The sequence below is a fragment of the Mesoplodon bidens genome, assembly GCF_964165515.1.
Source record: "Mesoplodon bidens genome assembly, chromosome: X".
Classification (NCBI taxonomy): domain Eukaryota; kingdom Metazoa; phylum Chordata; class Mammalia; order Artiodactyla; family Ziphiidae; genus Mesoplodon; species Mesoplodon bidens.
Genome location: NC_138163.1, coordinates 117022893 through 117039806, shown reverse-complemented (window position 1 = coordinate 117039806; position 16914 = coordinate 117022893).

The following is a 16914-nucleotide window of genomic DNA, read 5'->3' as shown; positions in this document are numbered from 1 at the left end:
CGTGGAACAACTCCTACAGAACACCTACTGAATGCTGGCAGAAGACCTCAGACCTCCCAAAAGGCAAGAAACTCCCCACGTACCTGGGTAGGGCAAAGTGGACAGATTCCCGCACAGAGGATCGGTGCCAACCGGCACTCAGCAGCCCGAGAGGCTTGTCTGCTCGCCCACCGGGGCGGGCGGGGCTGGGAGCTGAGGCTCGGACTTCAGTCGGAGTGCAGGGAGAGGACTGGGGCTGGTGGTGTGAACACAGCCTGAAGGGGCTAATGAGCCACAGCTAGCCGGGAGGGAGTCCAGGAAAAAGTCTGGACCTGCCGAAGAGGCAAGAGACTTTTTCTTCCCTCTTTGTTTCCTGGTGCGCGAGGAGTGGGGATTAAGAGCGCTGCTTAAAGGAGCTCCAGAGACGGGCGCGAGCCGCGGATGAAAGCGCGGACCCCAGAGACGGGCGTGGGACGCTGGGGCTGCTGCTGCCGTGACAAGGCCTGTGTGCGAGTGCAAGTCACTGTCCACGCCCCCCTTCCAGGGAGCCTGTGCAGCCCGTCACTGCTGGGGTCCCTGGATCCAGGGACGGCTTCCCTGGGAGAACGCACGGCGTGCCTCGGGCTGGTGCAACGTCACACCGGCCTCTGCCACTGCAGGCTCGCCCAGCACTCTGTGCCCCTCCCTCCCCCGCGGCGTGCCCCTCCCTCCCCCGCAGCCTGAGTGAGCCAGAGTCCCCGAAGCGGCTGCTCCTTTAACCCTGTCCTGTCTGAGCAAAGAACAGATGCCCTCCGGCAACCTACACGGAGAGGCGGGGCCAAATCCAACGCTGAGCCCTGGGAGCTGTGAGAACAAAGAAGAGAAAGGGAAATCTCTCCCAGCAGCCTCAGAAGCAGCGGATTAAAGCTCCACAATCAACTTGATGTACCCTGCATCTGTGGAATACATGAATAGACAACGACTCATCCCAAATTGAGGAGCCATGTGGGTGAAAGGTTCTTGGCACTGCAGCCAGGAGTCAGTGCTGTGCCTCTGAGGTGGGAGAGCCAACTTCAGGACACTGGTCCACAAGAGATCTCCCAGCTCCACATAGTATCAAGCGGCGAAAAGCTTCCAGAGATCTCCATCTCAACACCAGCACCCAGCTTCACTCAACGACACCCTATGCCAAACAACTAGCAAGACAGGAACACAACGCCACCCACTAGCAGAGAGGCTGCCTAAAATCATAAAAAGTCCACAGACACCACAAAACACACCACCAGACGTGGACTTGCCCACCAGAAAGACAAGATCCAGGCTCATCCACCAGAACACAGGCACTAGTCCCCTCCACCAGGAAGCCTACACAACCCACGGAACCAACCTTAGCCACTGGGGAAAGACACAAAAAACAACGGTAACTACGAACCGGCAGCCTGCAAAAAGGAAACCCCAAACACAATAAGATAAGCAAAATGAGAAGACAGAAAAAGACACAGCAGGAGAAGGAGCAAGATAAAAACTCACCAGACCTAACAAATGAAGAGGAAATAGGCAGTCTACCAGAAAAAGAATTCGGAATAGCGATAGTAAAGATGACCCAAAATCTTGGAAATAGAATAGACAAAATGAAAGAAACAGTTAACAAGGACCTAGAAGAACTAAAGATGAATCAAGCAATGATTCAAAACACAATTAATGAAATGAAAAGTACTCTAGATGGGATCAATAGCAGAATAACTGAGGCAGAAGAACGGATAAGTGGTGTGGAAGATAAAATAGTGGAAATAACTACTGCAGAGCAGAAGAAAGAAAAAAGAATGAAAAGAACTGAGGACAGCCTCAGAGACCTCTGGGACAACATTAAACACACCAACATTCGAATTATAGGGGTTCCAGAAGAAGAAGAGAAAAAGAAAGGGACTGAGAAAATATTTGAAGAGATTATAGTTGAAAACTTCCCTAATATGGGAAAGGAAATAGTTAATCAAGTCCAGGAAGTACAGAGGGTCCCATACAGGATAAATCCAAGGAGAAATACGCCAAGACACATATTAATCAAACTGTCAAAAATTAAATACAAAGAAAACATATTAAAAGCAGCAAGGGAAAAACAACAAATAACACACAAGGGAATCCCCATCAGGTTAACAGCTGATCTTTCAGCAGAAACTCTGCAAGACAGAAGGGAGTGGCAGGACATATTTAAAGTGATGAAGGAGAAAAACCTGCAACCAAGATTACTCTACCCAGCAAGGATCTCATTCAGATTTGATGGAGAAATTAAAACGTTTACAGACAAGCAAAAGCTGAGAGAGTTCAGCACCACCAAACCAGCTTTACAACAAATGCTAAAGGAACTTCTCTAGGCGAGAAACACAACAGAAGGAAAAGACCTACAATAACGAACCCAAAACAATTAAGGAAATGGGAATAGGAACATACATATCGATAATTACCTTAAATGTAAATGGACTAAATGCTCCCACCAAAAGACACAGATTGGCTGAATGGATACAAAAACAAGACCCGTATATATGCTGTCTACAAGAGACCCACTTCAGACCTAGAGACACATACAGACTGAAAGTAAGGGGATGGAAAAAGATATTCCATGCAAATGGAAACCAAAAGAAAGCTGGAGTAGCAATTCTCATATCAGACAAAATAGACTTTAAAATAAAGACTACTAGAAGAGACAAAGAAGGACACTACATAATGATCAAGGGATCGATCCAAGAAGAAGATAAAACAATTGTAAATATTTATGCACCCAACATAGGAGCACCTCAATACATAAAGCAAATACTAACAGCCATAAAAGGAGAAATCGACAGTAACACATTCATAGTAGGGGACTTTAACACCCCACTTTCACCAATGGACAGATCATCCAAAACAAAAATAAATAAGGAAACACAAGCTTTAAATGATACATTAAACAAGATGGACTTCATTGATATTTATAGGACATTCCATCCAAAAACAACAGAATACACATTTTTCTCAAGTGCTCATGGAACATTCTCCAGGATAGATCATATCCTGGGTCACAAATCAAGCCTTGGTAAATTTCAGAAAATTGAAATTGTATCAAGTATCTTTTCCGACCACAATGCTATGAGACTAGATATCAATTACAGGAAAAGATCTGTAAAAAATTACAAACACATGGAGGCTAAACAATACACTACTTAATAACGAAGTGATCACTGAAGAAATCAAAGAGGAAATTAAAAAATACCTAGAAACAAAGGACAATGAAGACATGATGACCCAGAACCTATGGGATGCAGCAAAAGCAGTTATAAGAGGGAAGTTTATAGCAATACAATCCTACCTTAAGAAACAGGAAACATCTTGAATAAACAACCTAAACTTGCACCTAAAGCAATTAGAGAAAGAAGAACAAAAACATCCCAAAGTTAGCAGAAGGAAAGAAATCATAAAAATCAGATCAGAAATAAATGAAAAAGAAATGAAGGAAACGATAGCAAAGATCAATAAAACTAAAAGCTGGTTCTTTGAGAAGATAAACAAAATTGATAAACCATTAGCCAGACTCATCAAGAAAAAAAGGGAGAAGACTCAAATCAATAGAATTAGAAATGAAAAAGGAGAAGTAACAACTGACACTGCAGAAATACAAAAGATCATGAGAGATTACTACAAGCAACTCTATGCCAATAAAATGGACAACCTGGAAGAAATGGACAAATTCTTAGAAATGCACAACCTGCCAAGACTGAATCAGGAAGAAATAGAAAATATGAACAGACCAATCACAAGCACTGAAATTGAAACTGTGATAAAAAATCTTCCAACAAACAAAAGCCCAGGACCAGAGGGCTTCACAGGCGAACTCTATCAAACATTTAGAGACGAGCTAACGCCTATCCTTCTCAAACTCTTCCAAAATATAGCAGAGGGAGGAACACTCCCAAACTCATTCTACGAGGCCACCATCACCCTGATACCAAAACCAGACAAGGATGTCACAAAGAAAGAAAACTACAGGCCAATATCACTGATGAACATAGATGCAAAAATCCTCAACAAAATACTAGCAAACAGAATCCAACAGCACATTAAAAGGATCATACACCATGATCAAGTGGGGTTTATTCCAGGAATGCAAGGATTCCCCAATATACGCAAATCAATCAACGTGATACACAATATTAACAAATTGAAGGTAAAAAACCATATGATCATCTCAATAGATGCAGAGAAAGCTTTCGACAAAATTCAACACTCATTTATGATAAAAACCCTGCAGAAAGTAGGCATAGAGGGAACTTTCCTCAACATAATAAAGGCCATATATGACAAACCCACAGCCAACATCGTCCTCAATGGTGAAAAACTGAAACCATTTCCACTAAGATCAGGAACAAGACAAGGCTGCCCACTTTCACCACTGTTATTCAACATAGTTTTGGAAGTTTTAGCCACAGCAAACAGAGAAGAAAAGGAAATAAAAGGAATCCAAATCAGAACAGAAGAAGTAAAGCTGTCACTGTTTGCAGATGACATGATGCTATACATAGAGAATCCTAAAGATGCTACCAGAAAACTACTAGAGCTAATCAATGAATTTGTTAAAGTAGCAGGATACAAAATTCATGCACAGAAATCTCTGGCATTCCGATATACTAATGATGAAAAATCTGAAAGTGAAATCAAGAAAACACTCCCATTTACCATTGCAACAAAAAGAATAAAATATCTAGGAATAAACCTACCTAAGGAGACAGAAGACCTGTATGCAGAAAATTATAAGACACTGATGAAAGAAATTAAAGATGATACAAATAGATGGAGAGATGTACCATGTTCTTGGATTGGAAGAATCAACATTGTGAAAATGACTCTACTACCCAAAGCAATCTACAGATTCAATGCAATCCCTATCAAACTACCAGTGGCATTTTTCACAGAACTATAACAAAAAATTTCACAATTTGTATGGAAACACAAAAAACCCCGAATAGCCAAAGCAATCTTGAGAACGAAAAATGGAGCTGGAGGAAGCAGGCTCCCTGACTTCAGACTATACTACAAAGCTACAGTAACCAAGACAGTATGGTGCTGGCACAAAAACAGAAAGATAGATCAATGGAACAGGATAGAAAGCCCAGAGATAAACCCACACACATCTTTGATAAAGGAGGCAGGAATGTACAGTGGAGAAAGCACAGTCTCTTCAATAAGTGGTGCTGGGAAAACTGGACAGGGACATGGAAAAGTATGAGATTAGATCACTCCCTAACACCATACACAAAAATAAGCTCAAAATGGATTAAAGACCTAAATGTAAGGCCAGACACTGTAAAACTCTTAGAGGAAAACATAGGCAGAACACTCTATGACATAAATCTCAGCAAGATCCTTTTGGACCCACCTCCTAGAGAAATGGAAATAAAGACAAAAATAAACACATGGGACCTAATGAAACTTAAAAGCTTTTGCACAGCAAAGGAAACCATGAACAAGACCAAAAGACAACCCTTAGAATGGGAGAAAATATTTGCAAATGAAGCAACTGACAAAGGATTAATCTCCAAAATTTACAAGCAGCTCATGCAGCTCAATAACAAAAAAACAAACAACCCAATCCAAAAATGGGCAGAAGACCTAAATAGACATTTCTCCACAGAAGATATACAGACTGCCAACAAACACATGAAAGGATGCTCAACATCTTTAATCATTAGAGAAATGCAAATCAAAACTACAATGAGATATCATCTCACACCAGTCAGAATGGCCATCATCAAAAAATCTAGAAACAATAAACGCTGGAGAGGGTGTGGAAAAAAGGGAACACTCTTGTACTGCTGGTGGGAATGTGAATTGGTACAGCCACTATGGAGAACAGTATGGAGGTTCCTTAAAAAACTACAAATAGAACTACCATATGACCCAGCAATCCCACTACTGGGCATATACCCTGAGAAAACCATAATTCAAAGAGTCATGTACCAAAATGTTCATTGCAGCCCTATTTACAATAGCCCGGAGATGGAAACAACCTAAGTGTCCATCATCGGATGAATGGATAAAGAAGATGTGGCACATATATACAATGGAATATTACTCAGCCATAAAAAGAAACGAAATTGAGCTATTTGTAATGAGGTGGATGGACCTAGAGTCTGTCATACAGAGTGAAGTAAGTCAGAAAGAGAAAGACAAATACTGTATGCTGACATATATATATGGAATTTAAGAAAAGAAAATGTCCTGAAGAACATAGGGGTAAGACGGGAATAAAGACACAGACCTGCTAGAGAATGTACTTGAGGATATGGGGAGGGGGAAGGGTAAGCTGTGACAAAGCGAAAGAGAGGCATGGACATATATACACTACCAAACATAAGGTAGCTAGCTAGTGGGAAGCAGCTGCATAGCACAGGGAGATCAGCTTGGTGGTTCATGACCACCTGGAGGGGTGGGATAAGGAGGGTGGGAGTGAGACACAAGAGGGAGGGGATACGGGAACATATGTATATGTATAACTGATTCATTTTGTTATAAAGCAGAAAGTAACACACCATTGTTAAGCAATTATACTCCAATAAAGATGTAAAAAAATAAAATAAAATAAAATATAATAAAATATATAGGTAATAGTCTAGTTATTATTAATACATAAGAAATTACCACAAAACTTATCTTCTATAATATAGTCCATATTTCCTTGTCTGTTTCCCCACTAGGCTGTCTCTCAGTAATGTAACTGCAGCACATGGTCCACACCTGGCATATGCTGGGAACTGAAGAAACATTTTGGGGATGAATAAAATAATTAGATGGAAAGAAATAAAGCAAATGATGGCAAAGAGAAATCTACTGTTTATGAAGATCATTGGCTAAAAAAAATCATTGGGTATCTGCTTCTAAGAAGATGGGATAGAGATACTTTCCCTGTTTCTCCTATGTTCAACTAAAAATTACATGTAAAACAAACATAAGAAGACTCTGAAAGGTGGAAAGATGAGAGAGTAGTTAGGGACCTCAGGATTCAATAAACAACACAATGATGTTTTTCCCTTTTTTTTTTCTTCATTTTGTTTTGGTTTCACTTTACATTCCAGATCTGGAGCTGAAAAATCTGGCAACTTGGAAATGCTGAAAGGTTCAGACATAGAAAGGCACAACAAAAGCCTGCTTTTTGTAGATAAAAGGCTAGAAAATGGACAACCTAATAATATAGAAAACTTTTAGACAACAGCCACACAACTACAGCCAAATGCCATTGAAATGCCATTCTCAGCCATACCAGGAAAGGCTGAATGAGGAGCCTAGACTTCCACCCTCTCCAGGCGGAAAAGGAGTCACCCCAAAATGCCCTCCAATGTTGTCAGAGATGGCTCAATAGACAGCAGGGACTTTCACCCTTGATGGATGGTAAAGAGCACTCCATCCAAAAGAGCGTTAACGTATAGCATGTGGGGAGACTTGACTTCTACCCCCAGATAAGAATACAAGAAAGAAAGTACCAAAAAAGAAAACTACAGACTAATATCCCTTGAATACAGACACAAAATCCTTTTTAAAATATTAGCAAATAGAATTCTGTTATATATAAAAAGATTATACATCATGACCAAGTGGTTTTAACTCCAAGATTATCAGGCTGGTTAAATATTAGAAAATCAATCAAACTAACCAAACCAGCCCAAACTAACAAGCTAAAATCACATGATCATATAAATCTATGAAGAAAAACAATTAACAAAATGCAACATGCATTCATAATTTTTAAAAACCCTCAGAAAAATATGAACAGAGGAGAACTTCTTAAACTTTAAATAGAACATCTACAAAAAACCTACAGCTAATGTTTTTCTTAGCTGTATAATGGTGAAAAACTAAATGGTCTCCTCCTAAGTTTAGGAACAGAGCAAGTATGTCTGCTTTCTCTACTGTTATTTAAAACGTACTGGAGGGTAAGTCAGGGCAGTAAAGCAAAAACAAAAACAAGAAAGGAAATAAAAGATCTGAAAGGAAGAAATAAAACCTTCTTCAAGTAATGACTGAGCTCCTCAAGAACACAGGATGTAAGATGAACATACAAAATCAATTATATTTCTACATACTAGCAATGAATATGTGCATACATTGTGTTAAAATACAATAAAATTTACAACTGGTGAACAAAATGAAATACTTTGGTATAAATCGTTCAAAACATGTACAGGCCTTATATGCTAAAAACTTCATGACAATGATAAAGTAGATCTAAACAAATGCAGAGACATGCAGTGCTCGTGGATGGGACGACTCAACACAGTAAGACTTCAATTCTCCCCAAATCAATATACTGGCTTCATACAAATCTTAACAAAATCAAAACAAGATTTTTTTAGATATAGATATATATCTAAAAAGATATATATGGATATGTGTGTGTGTATATATATATATATAGTTCTAATATTTATATGGAAAGACAAAGGAACCAGAATAGATGAAACAATTTTGAGAATTAAAAATAAAGTTGGAGGAATCACAATATCCAATTTCAAAGTGTATTATATAGCTGTAGCAATCAAGAAAATGTGGTATTGGCAGGTGGATAGACACATAGATTAACATAACAGCATGAGAACTGTTGGTCTGCAAACCAGCCCCCATACACTGATGACAAGGAGAGACTGAAGAAAGAAGAAGACCACTCCAGATTGGTAGGTGGCAGGTTTAATAAGCAAAGGAACTTACTCACAAGGCTTGTCTTGGCAAGACAAATAGATCTCCACACCTGTACCGCAGAATTTAAAACATTTATATAGAGGCCTTAACTAGGTTCAGTCAGGTGTCCAGTCCAGATGGTCTCAACAACATACTGCTCGCTCTCTCAAGGCTGCATCCTTGGGAACTGTAGGTGGAACGTACACTACAAGGATGGGGTGGGGGGGAGACTCCAATTGCCTGGGTCCAGCTCAAGGGTCAACCAGTGGTTATGCCCTTTTGAAGACTCCTCCAACAGCAACCCTAAATAGTCTCACACCAGTAGGGCCAAATGACTTCTTGATAGAGCTGCAAAGGCAATTTAATGGAAAAAAGGATAATCTTTTCAACATATCATGCTAGGGCAATTGGGTATCCCTAGGCAAAAATATGGTCTTTGATTTAACCTCACACCTTACACAAAAATTAAGGTATAATGGATCATAGATTTAAATGCAAACTATATTTTTAAAAAACACAAGAGAAAACCTTTGTAATCAAGCAGAAGACAAAAAGCCCTTAAACTTGACACTAAAAGCATGATCCATAAAGAGAAAAACTGAGAAAATAAACTCCACAAAAATTTAACTTTTGCTATTCAACTACAGACTGGGAAAAAATATTTTCAAGCCATATATCTGGAAAAACCTAGTATCTACAATATATGCAGAACTCTCAAAACTCAACAGTATAAAATAAGCCATTCAATTTTAAAATGAGAAAATGGCAAACAAATTTCACTAAAGAAGATATACAGATGGAAAATAAGTCCATGAAAAGATGTTCAACATCATAGTCAATAGATAATACAAATTAAAAGCACAATGAGATATCATTATACAGATATCATAATGGCTAAAAAAATATAAGTGACATCACCAAATGCTGGCAAGGATATAAGCAAACTATATCACCCATCACTCTGAAAATGTAAAATGTTGCACTATTATGGAAAATAGGCAGGTTCTTAAAAAATTAAACTCACAAATATCATATGATATAGCAACTGCACTCATCCCAGAGAAATGAAGACTTTTACTCACACAGAAACCTATACAAAAATGTTTATAGCAGATTTATCAGTAATAGCCAAAGCCTGGAAACAATTAGAAGTCCTTAAAAGGATAAATGGTTAAATTAAACGTGATACATCCATACCAAGCAGTACTACTCAGCAAGAGAAAGGAATCAACTACTGATCTATGCAACAACCTGGATAAATGTCCAGAGAATTACACAGAGTGAAAAAAAAAATCCCAAAGGTAACACACACTATTATTTCATTAAACAATATTCTTGAAATAAACAACAATATTCTTGCTAATATTTTATTTATACACACACACACACACACACAAATGAAAAACAGATTATTGGCTACCTGAAGTCAGGGACTGAAGGGATGGGAGGGCGGCAGGAGTTAGATGTGGGTGTGCCTATAAAGTACAATAAGATCCTTGCAGTGACTGAAATGTATTTTATCTTGACTGGATCAATGTTAATATCCCAGTTGAGATATTGTACTATAGTTTTGTAATATGTTAAAACTGGCTGGAAATGGGAAAAGGGTGCATTGGATGTCTTTGTGTTATTTCTTACACTTGCAAGTGAAAGTGAACTATCAAGACAGAAAGCTTAATTAAAAATTGTTTAGATTCTTAATATATAGATTGAGTTAAGTGGCCATGAGGCAAATCATCTACAAACTAAAACTTATTTTTAAAAAGTGTTTTAAAGACATCACCTTCTAATAATGGCAGACTACACATTTCAGCCCAAACATTCTGCTGAAAAATATCTAGGAAAGATGGAAATGTATAAAAGATATTTTTGAAGATATGACAAAGTCAAAGAAGGACAGGATTTCAGGGAAAAAAGGAGTCCTGGTGATAAGAACCAAATTTGATTTCCCACATGGTATCCCACCTCAAAGGAGGAGACTGAGAACCCAAGACACTAAGCAAAATTTTGTGGCTGAGAAGCTAAGCAACTGATCACTTTCCAGCAAGCAGTATTACCAGTAAAGGCAACTCAATTTGGAGCTCAGGGCCCACTACGGAAAATAAACTTTGGGAAACATGCCAAGGGTTCATCTGATGTCACCAAGGGGCTATGCCTTAAGTGACAATATGAACCAGAAACAGAACAATCCTCCCAAAATATGAGACTCAGCTTCAAAAGGACTCACTCTCTTGATGAGATGAACTATATCCTAACCCCCCGACTCCACTCTTACCACTACCTTTTAGAAGCAAAAGAATATGCTTCAAGGAGGAAAAATAAATCATCCAGAGCCTCCAATCACCTCTATGATATTTCTTACACAAATTCCTGCATGCAATCAAAAACAATTATATGTGCAAAATATTACTGGAAAGGAAAGAATTCACTTCAGGCCTGTGATCTGTTTTCTCCCTTTATGGGTGTTTCCTGGGATAGAAAGAACTATGACTTTGTTACACCCATGCAATTTGGAGTGACACTGAAATACCACTGCACAACTATTAGAAGGGCTACAATAAAAAACAATGATCATAACAATCCCTAGCAAAGATTATAGAGCAAATGTGACTCTCACATACTGCTAGTGGGGCATAAAACAGTACAATCAAGATGTAAAATATTTTGACGTTTTCTAAAATAACTGAAATATACACATATCAGATGATCCAGACATACCATTCCTTAATGTTTACCCAAGAAAATAAAAATATACATCCATACAAAGATCTGTACAATAACATAAACATCATGGGAAAAAAGGGGGTTGGGGCAGAATCAGGAAAGGGAAATACAAAATTGCACAAGAAAACTTGAGTGGAAGGATGGATATGAACATTACCTTGCTTTGGGTGATGGTTTCACAAATGTATGTATATAAATACGTTTAATATACATATGTTTGTTTAAAATTATAAAATTGATTTAAATTCAATGATATTCCGGTGAATCTGTTATAAAGTGTAAGATAAAACAATATATGTCTTAAAGGAGCACTTATAGCAATAAATGCAAAATGTAGTCTGAGAATTTATGATTTAATAATATATCTCAAGATTTTGTTTAAAAAGCAATAATTTAATACCAAAAAAGTACAGAAATGAAACAATGAAGACCATTGGTTTCTAGCTGACATGTAAGGAACTTGAAAGTCATCACTCTCATTTTCTCAAAACAAGAAAAATGCTGAACAAACTGAAAATCAACAACTCTTCCTAATCCATCAGAGAACTCATATTAACAGGGCCAAACACTGCCCCAAATATTGGAGAGACAGGCAAATACAGAGAATCACAGCTTAGTGGAGAAGTCCAGAAGCAGACACCCATCACTGGAGCCAGTACCAAGGGTATTACAATGGAAAGATTTGCACACCTTAGACCTTATTTAAGAAGTCTGTAGGGAAACTCAAAGACAACAAGGAGAAAAAAATAAGGACATCAGAGGAAATTTGAGCCTATGATACCTACAACTACAGCAAATAGTAAACACAGCCTAACTCTTAGTCAGATAAAACCTTACACTAAAGGATTTCTGACCTCAGTTCTTTTTACCCAATACACATTTGGCTTTCAACAGAAAATTACAAGGCATACTTAAAGGGAAAAAAAAAAAAACTTGAAGAGACGGTATCAAAAGCATCAAAACTAGATTCAGGTATAGCAAAGACTTTAGAATTATCAGACCAGGAATTTAAAATAACCATGATCATTAAACTAAGAGCTCTAATGGAAAACCTAGAGCAGATGAGTAATGTAGGCAGAGAGGAACTCTAAAGAATCAAAAGGAAATGGAACAATAAAATGAAGATCAGTGGGAGATTATTTTTAAAATAGCAAGGAGAAAATCAACCAATCTAAAAATGTTTATTTTCATAAAAATTAAAAAATAATTAATAACCCCCCAGCCAGATTGATAAAATTAAAAAATAAAGATATAATGTATATCAGCATTATACAGGAGATCCTCACACCATATCCTGGAGACACATTCATAATTGTATAAGAAAATTTATGCTAATAAGTGATATTACACAAAATGAGAATGCTCCAAGAAAACACTGCTTAACAAATCAAGAAAACTTAAGAAATCTCAATTATCCTGTACCTCATAAATAAGCTATGCCTGTACTGAAAAATAATTCTTACAAATGAATTCCAAGCCCTGGTGCCTGAAGTCATGCACCTCATATATAATAAGAAAGAAATAACACCCATCTTGCACAATCTCCTTCACATAATAGAAACAGTACAAACACTTCCCACAATGTTTCATGTGAACCTTATAAACTTCACACCATGATGATAAGGACATTGCAAGAAAGTAAAACCAAAGACTTAAATTCCTCAGGAAACCATACCGCCCACCGTCAGGAAAATCAAACAACAACAACAATAAAAACATTCATTTGACAAACAGAACCCCCCAATACTTCAACTATATAAGCCCATGAACAAATTGGGTAGAATTCAAGCATGAATTATTGTTGAGTTAACATTTTGGAAAGAAACAACGTTAACAAATCAAAGGACAGAATTATGTCACTGTCACCATAGATACAGAGAAAGCATATAACAAAGTTTATCATCCAATTATGTTTAAAAAAAAACTCTGAAAACTGCAGCAAATATCAAAATTAGTGGTGAAATATTGACAACCTTCCCCCAAGATCATAAAAGAAATAAGAATGCCTACTATCACCAGTCGTATTCAACATTTTAGGGAGGTCAAAGCCAGGAAAAAATGCAAGAAAAAGAGAAAATGCAAAAAGATTGGAAAGAAAGAAAAGAAACCGCTTTTATTCACAGATTGCACAATCATGTTTCCAGGCTATGGAAAAGCAATCTATAGGTAATACGTTAGAACTGATAAGTGAATTTAGCAAGACTGCCATATCCCATAGAGTTATATCTAAACGCATTTTTCTGAGAATAGCAATTCTTACTAAACTTTGTTATACTCCTCATAAGAAATGGCCCCAAAACCCTACAAGACAAGGTCATGTTTTTGAGGGTTTTTTCTATATACTTATCAGATAAAATTCAAGAATCATTATAGCTCTGAATATTGTTGTCATTTTTTCTGATATCATGGTAACAGAGGTCCCCAATTATAGGATAAACCTCACAAAATACCTATAGTTAATCCTTGTGAAGCAATTTAAAGGGTATTCATTGTGCCAATTTTACTTACAACCCCAAGGTTAATGATCTCACCAACTGATTAGAGTTATTTCTAAACTTTTTACTACTAAATTATATTATTTTCTTTACATAAATTCTTTATATATTTTCTTATTTCTTTTCTAACTCTGTCCTACTTCTGGCTTTAAACATAACCTCTTACCTGTTCTGTATTACCTTACAAAAGAAAAAGGTGGATCTTTCAAAAAATCTTTATTGATATGACATCATGTGACTATTTCTTTGATTTTATTTCACTAAATAACAGTTCGGCACATGCTCAGTGTAAAATTTCATCCAAAATAGAAATGCGTATCCATTCACAGAAGTAAGCATGATTAGCAGTCCTGTGTATAATATATGAACAGATACATACATTAATATTTAGATAAGCAATACATTTATATACTTGTGCACACAAATGAAATAAAGTACAATTTGCTTTCTTTTTTATTAGTAATATCTTCGATGTATCTTCTGCTATTTTATAATTTTATAAGATGTACCCGATTGGGTATAAAAATTACATAGTATTCACCATTTTAACACAGTATGTTACTTTAAAAATAGTTTTGTTTTGCCTTTTTGAATCCATACTTTAATGCACACGTTTAACAAGCTCTGTCAGGTACAGTTGTAGAAAGTCAATTACTATATGAAAGGGTAGACAAATTTAAAACTTTGCTAAAAAATACCAAATTAATTTAAAAAACTCATGACCATTTTATAGTCCTTCCATTATCAGGTATCAATATAAAAAAGGATATCTTGTTATTTATTTAACTTCCACTAAGTATTGAACATATCTAATATATAACTGCCAGTTTAAACTTATTTTTGTGTATATCCTTGATGCATTTTACTAACTCCATTTGTAATTGTAAAGAGACTGTCATTTCATAATTGCTTGAATACCAAAATCATTATATAATAGGCCTAAATATACTCATAAATTGTTACTTTCATTTATGTTCTATACATTTCCCGTTAGTGAATTGATTCTGATATGTACTACGTATAAATCACTTCACCTATAAAATGTTTTTTCAAAGAATTATATTGTATATTATACAATTATAGTATATATAAAATATTTTGCTATAGGTAATACAAATGTTGCTTCACTATTTCATATTAAGAGTTTTAATTTGTTCTTGTACATTATCTTCTGCATGTCAACATTACTGACACATCAGTAATTATTACAACCATTTTGATATTTTGCTTGTGAATGTGCCTTAATTATTTTAATTTGTATATAATCTGCACCAACATGTTTATATATCTTAATTGAAATAATTGGGCCTTTTGGCTTTTTTCTTTTTAATGTTAGTTATTTTTTGTTTTTGCTTTGTTTTGTTGCTCTTATCCACTGAATGAGTTATCTTTTTATTTACTTATATGGAAAAATTTGGATTGACAAAAGTTATTGAAATTTTAAATAATATTAGTAAACTATATATTTGATATTTATATTAAGTATAAGGAATATCAGTGAACAAATGTATATCAAACAAAAATTTCCAAAAAATAAAGACATTAATACATATGTAGGCACAATTATTTAAATGATAGTCACTTTTTTAACAGAACCCATTGAGAACCAGAGAAAATGCACCAGAATCTTTCCAATGTTGCAAGAAGAATCTTTCAAGCCAGAATTCGACATCCAACAAAATTCTCCTTTCAAACTGAGACACAGCCACATAAACAAACTTGAGACAATTTGTTACTGTGCAACCTGTAATATAAATAAAGCTACAGGAAGTTCTTCAGGTGGAGGGCAAATGACACGATAGAAACTGAGAACTACAGAAAGGAATGAAGAGGTCTTGGGGAAACTATTTGCAGAAATATTAAAGGCTACTTTTTTCTATTATTTCATTAAAAGATAAATGACTCTTGAAACAAAATGGTAAGTAGAATTATAAATGGCAAAGATCATGTGCAAGATTTATCAAACTGTTTAAGATTTGTTCATTTAATTTAATGTGTTAACCTCTTAACCAAAATTATAAGGCAAGTATATATTATAATTAACAAATAACATTTTAATAAAATACTTAAAATATATGACAAAAAGAGAACAAAGGAAAGGGGGAATAAATGGATTGTAGTATTGTGAAGTTACATTTACACAGAGTGGTACAATTCTCAGTAGAAGGAGACCAAGGTAAGGAAAGGATTTACATGCCAGTCCCTAAAGCAATGACTGAACATAATATAAAGTAGCGTAAGTAACATTCTGGTAACTACTGCTGAATAACAAATTACCAATAACATATCACCTATAATATACTGATATTTACTTGTTTGTTGTTCACTAGTCTATAGCTCAAGAATGTACCTCCACCACATAATCCATACCTGGCACATGTTGGGAACTTGGGAAACATTTAGGCAATCAATGAAAAAATTTAATTGGAGTCCATTAAACAAACAATGATAGAAAAGCTACACTGCTTGGGTAGATTGTTGACATAAAATTTATTTTATCTTATTGATATAAAGATTGCATTAATTGGCTAGAGGAGGAAAAATAACTGAAAACAAGAACATATTTCAAAAAAAATTTCTTCTCAGCGAAGGTGGTTGGGCGGCAGTGGCCTGTTTGCATTAATGGAAGCAGACAGATTCAAAATACCAAGAAAGCTGGAAGATATTAAACATCTTGTTCAAAGGCACCACAAACCCAAGGAAACCAGCATTTGAAGAAACTGGATCTCAGAAGAGAAGTCCAGAAAGTGAGAGCCATATTTGGTACCCCTTTTTCCTCCAGGCTTTTTTACTAATTCAGAGGAGGTAACTAAGGTGCTAAGTAGGAAGCTTTAGCTGAGAAGTTAAGCAGCTGAGCAGGGCTTCCAGCAGCCTCATCAGCCCAGCGAACACATTGGGTTCATGGCCTACCCTGGCAGAGATGATCTGGAAAATAACCCAAGGATTGACTTAGCATCCCTGATGGGCTATATTTTAGTGTCAATATGAACCAGAAATAGAAAATTCCTCAGAAAACATGACATACAGCTTCAAAAGG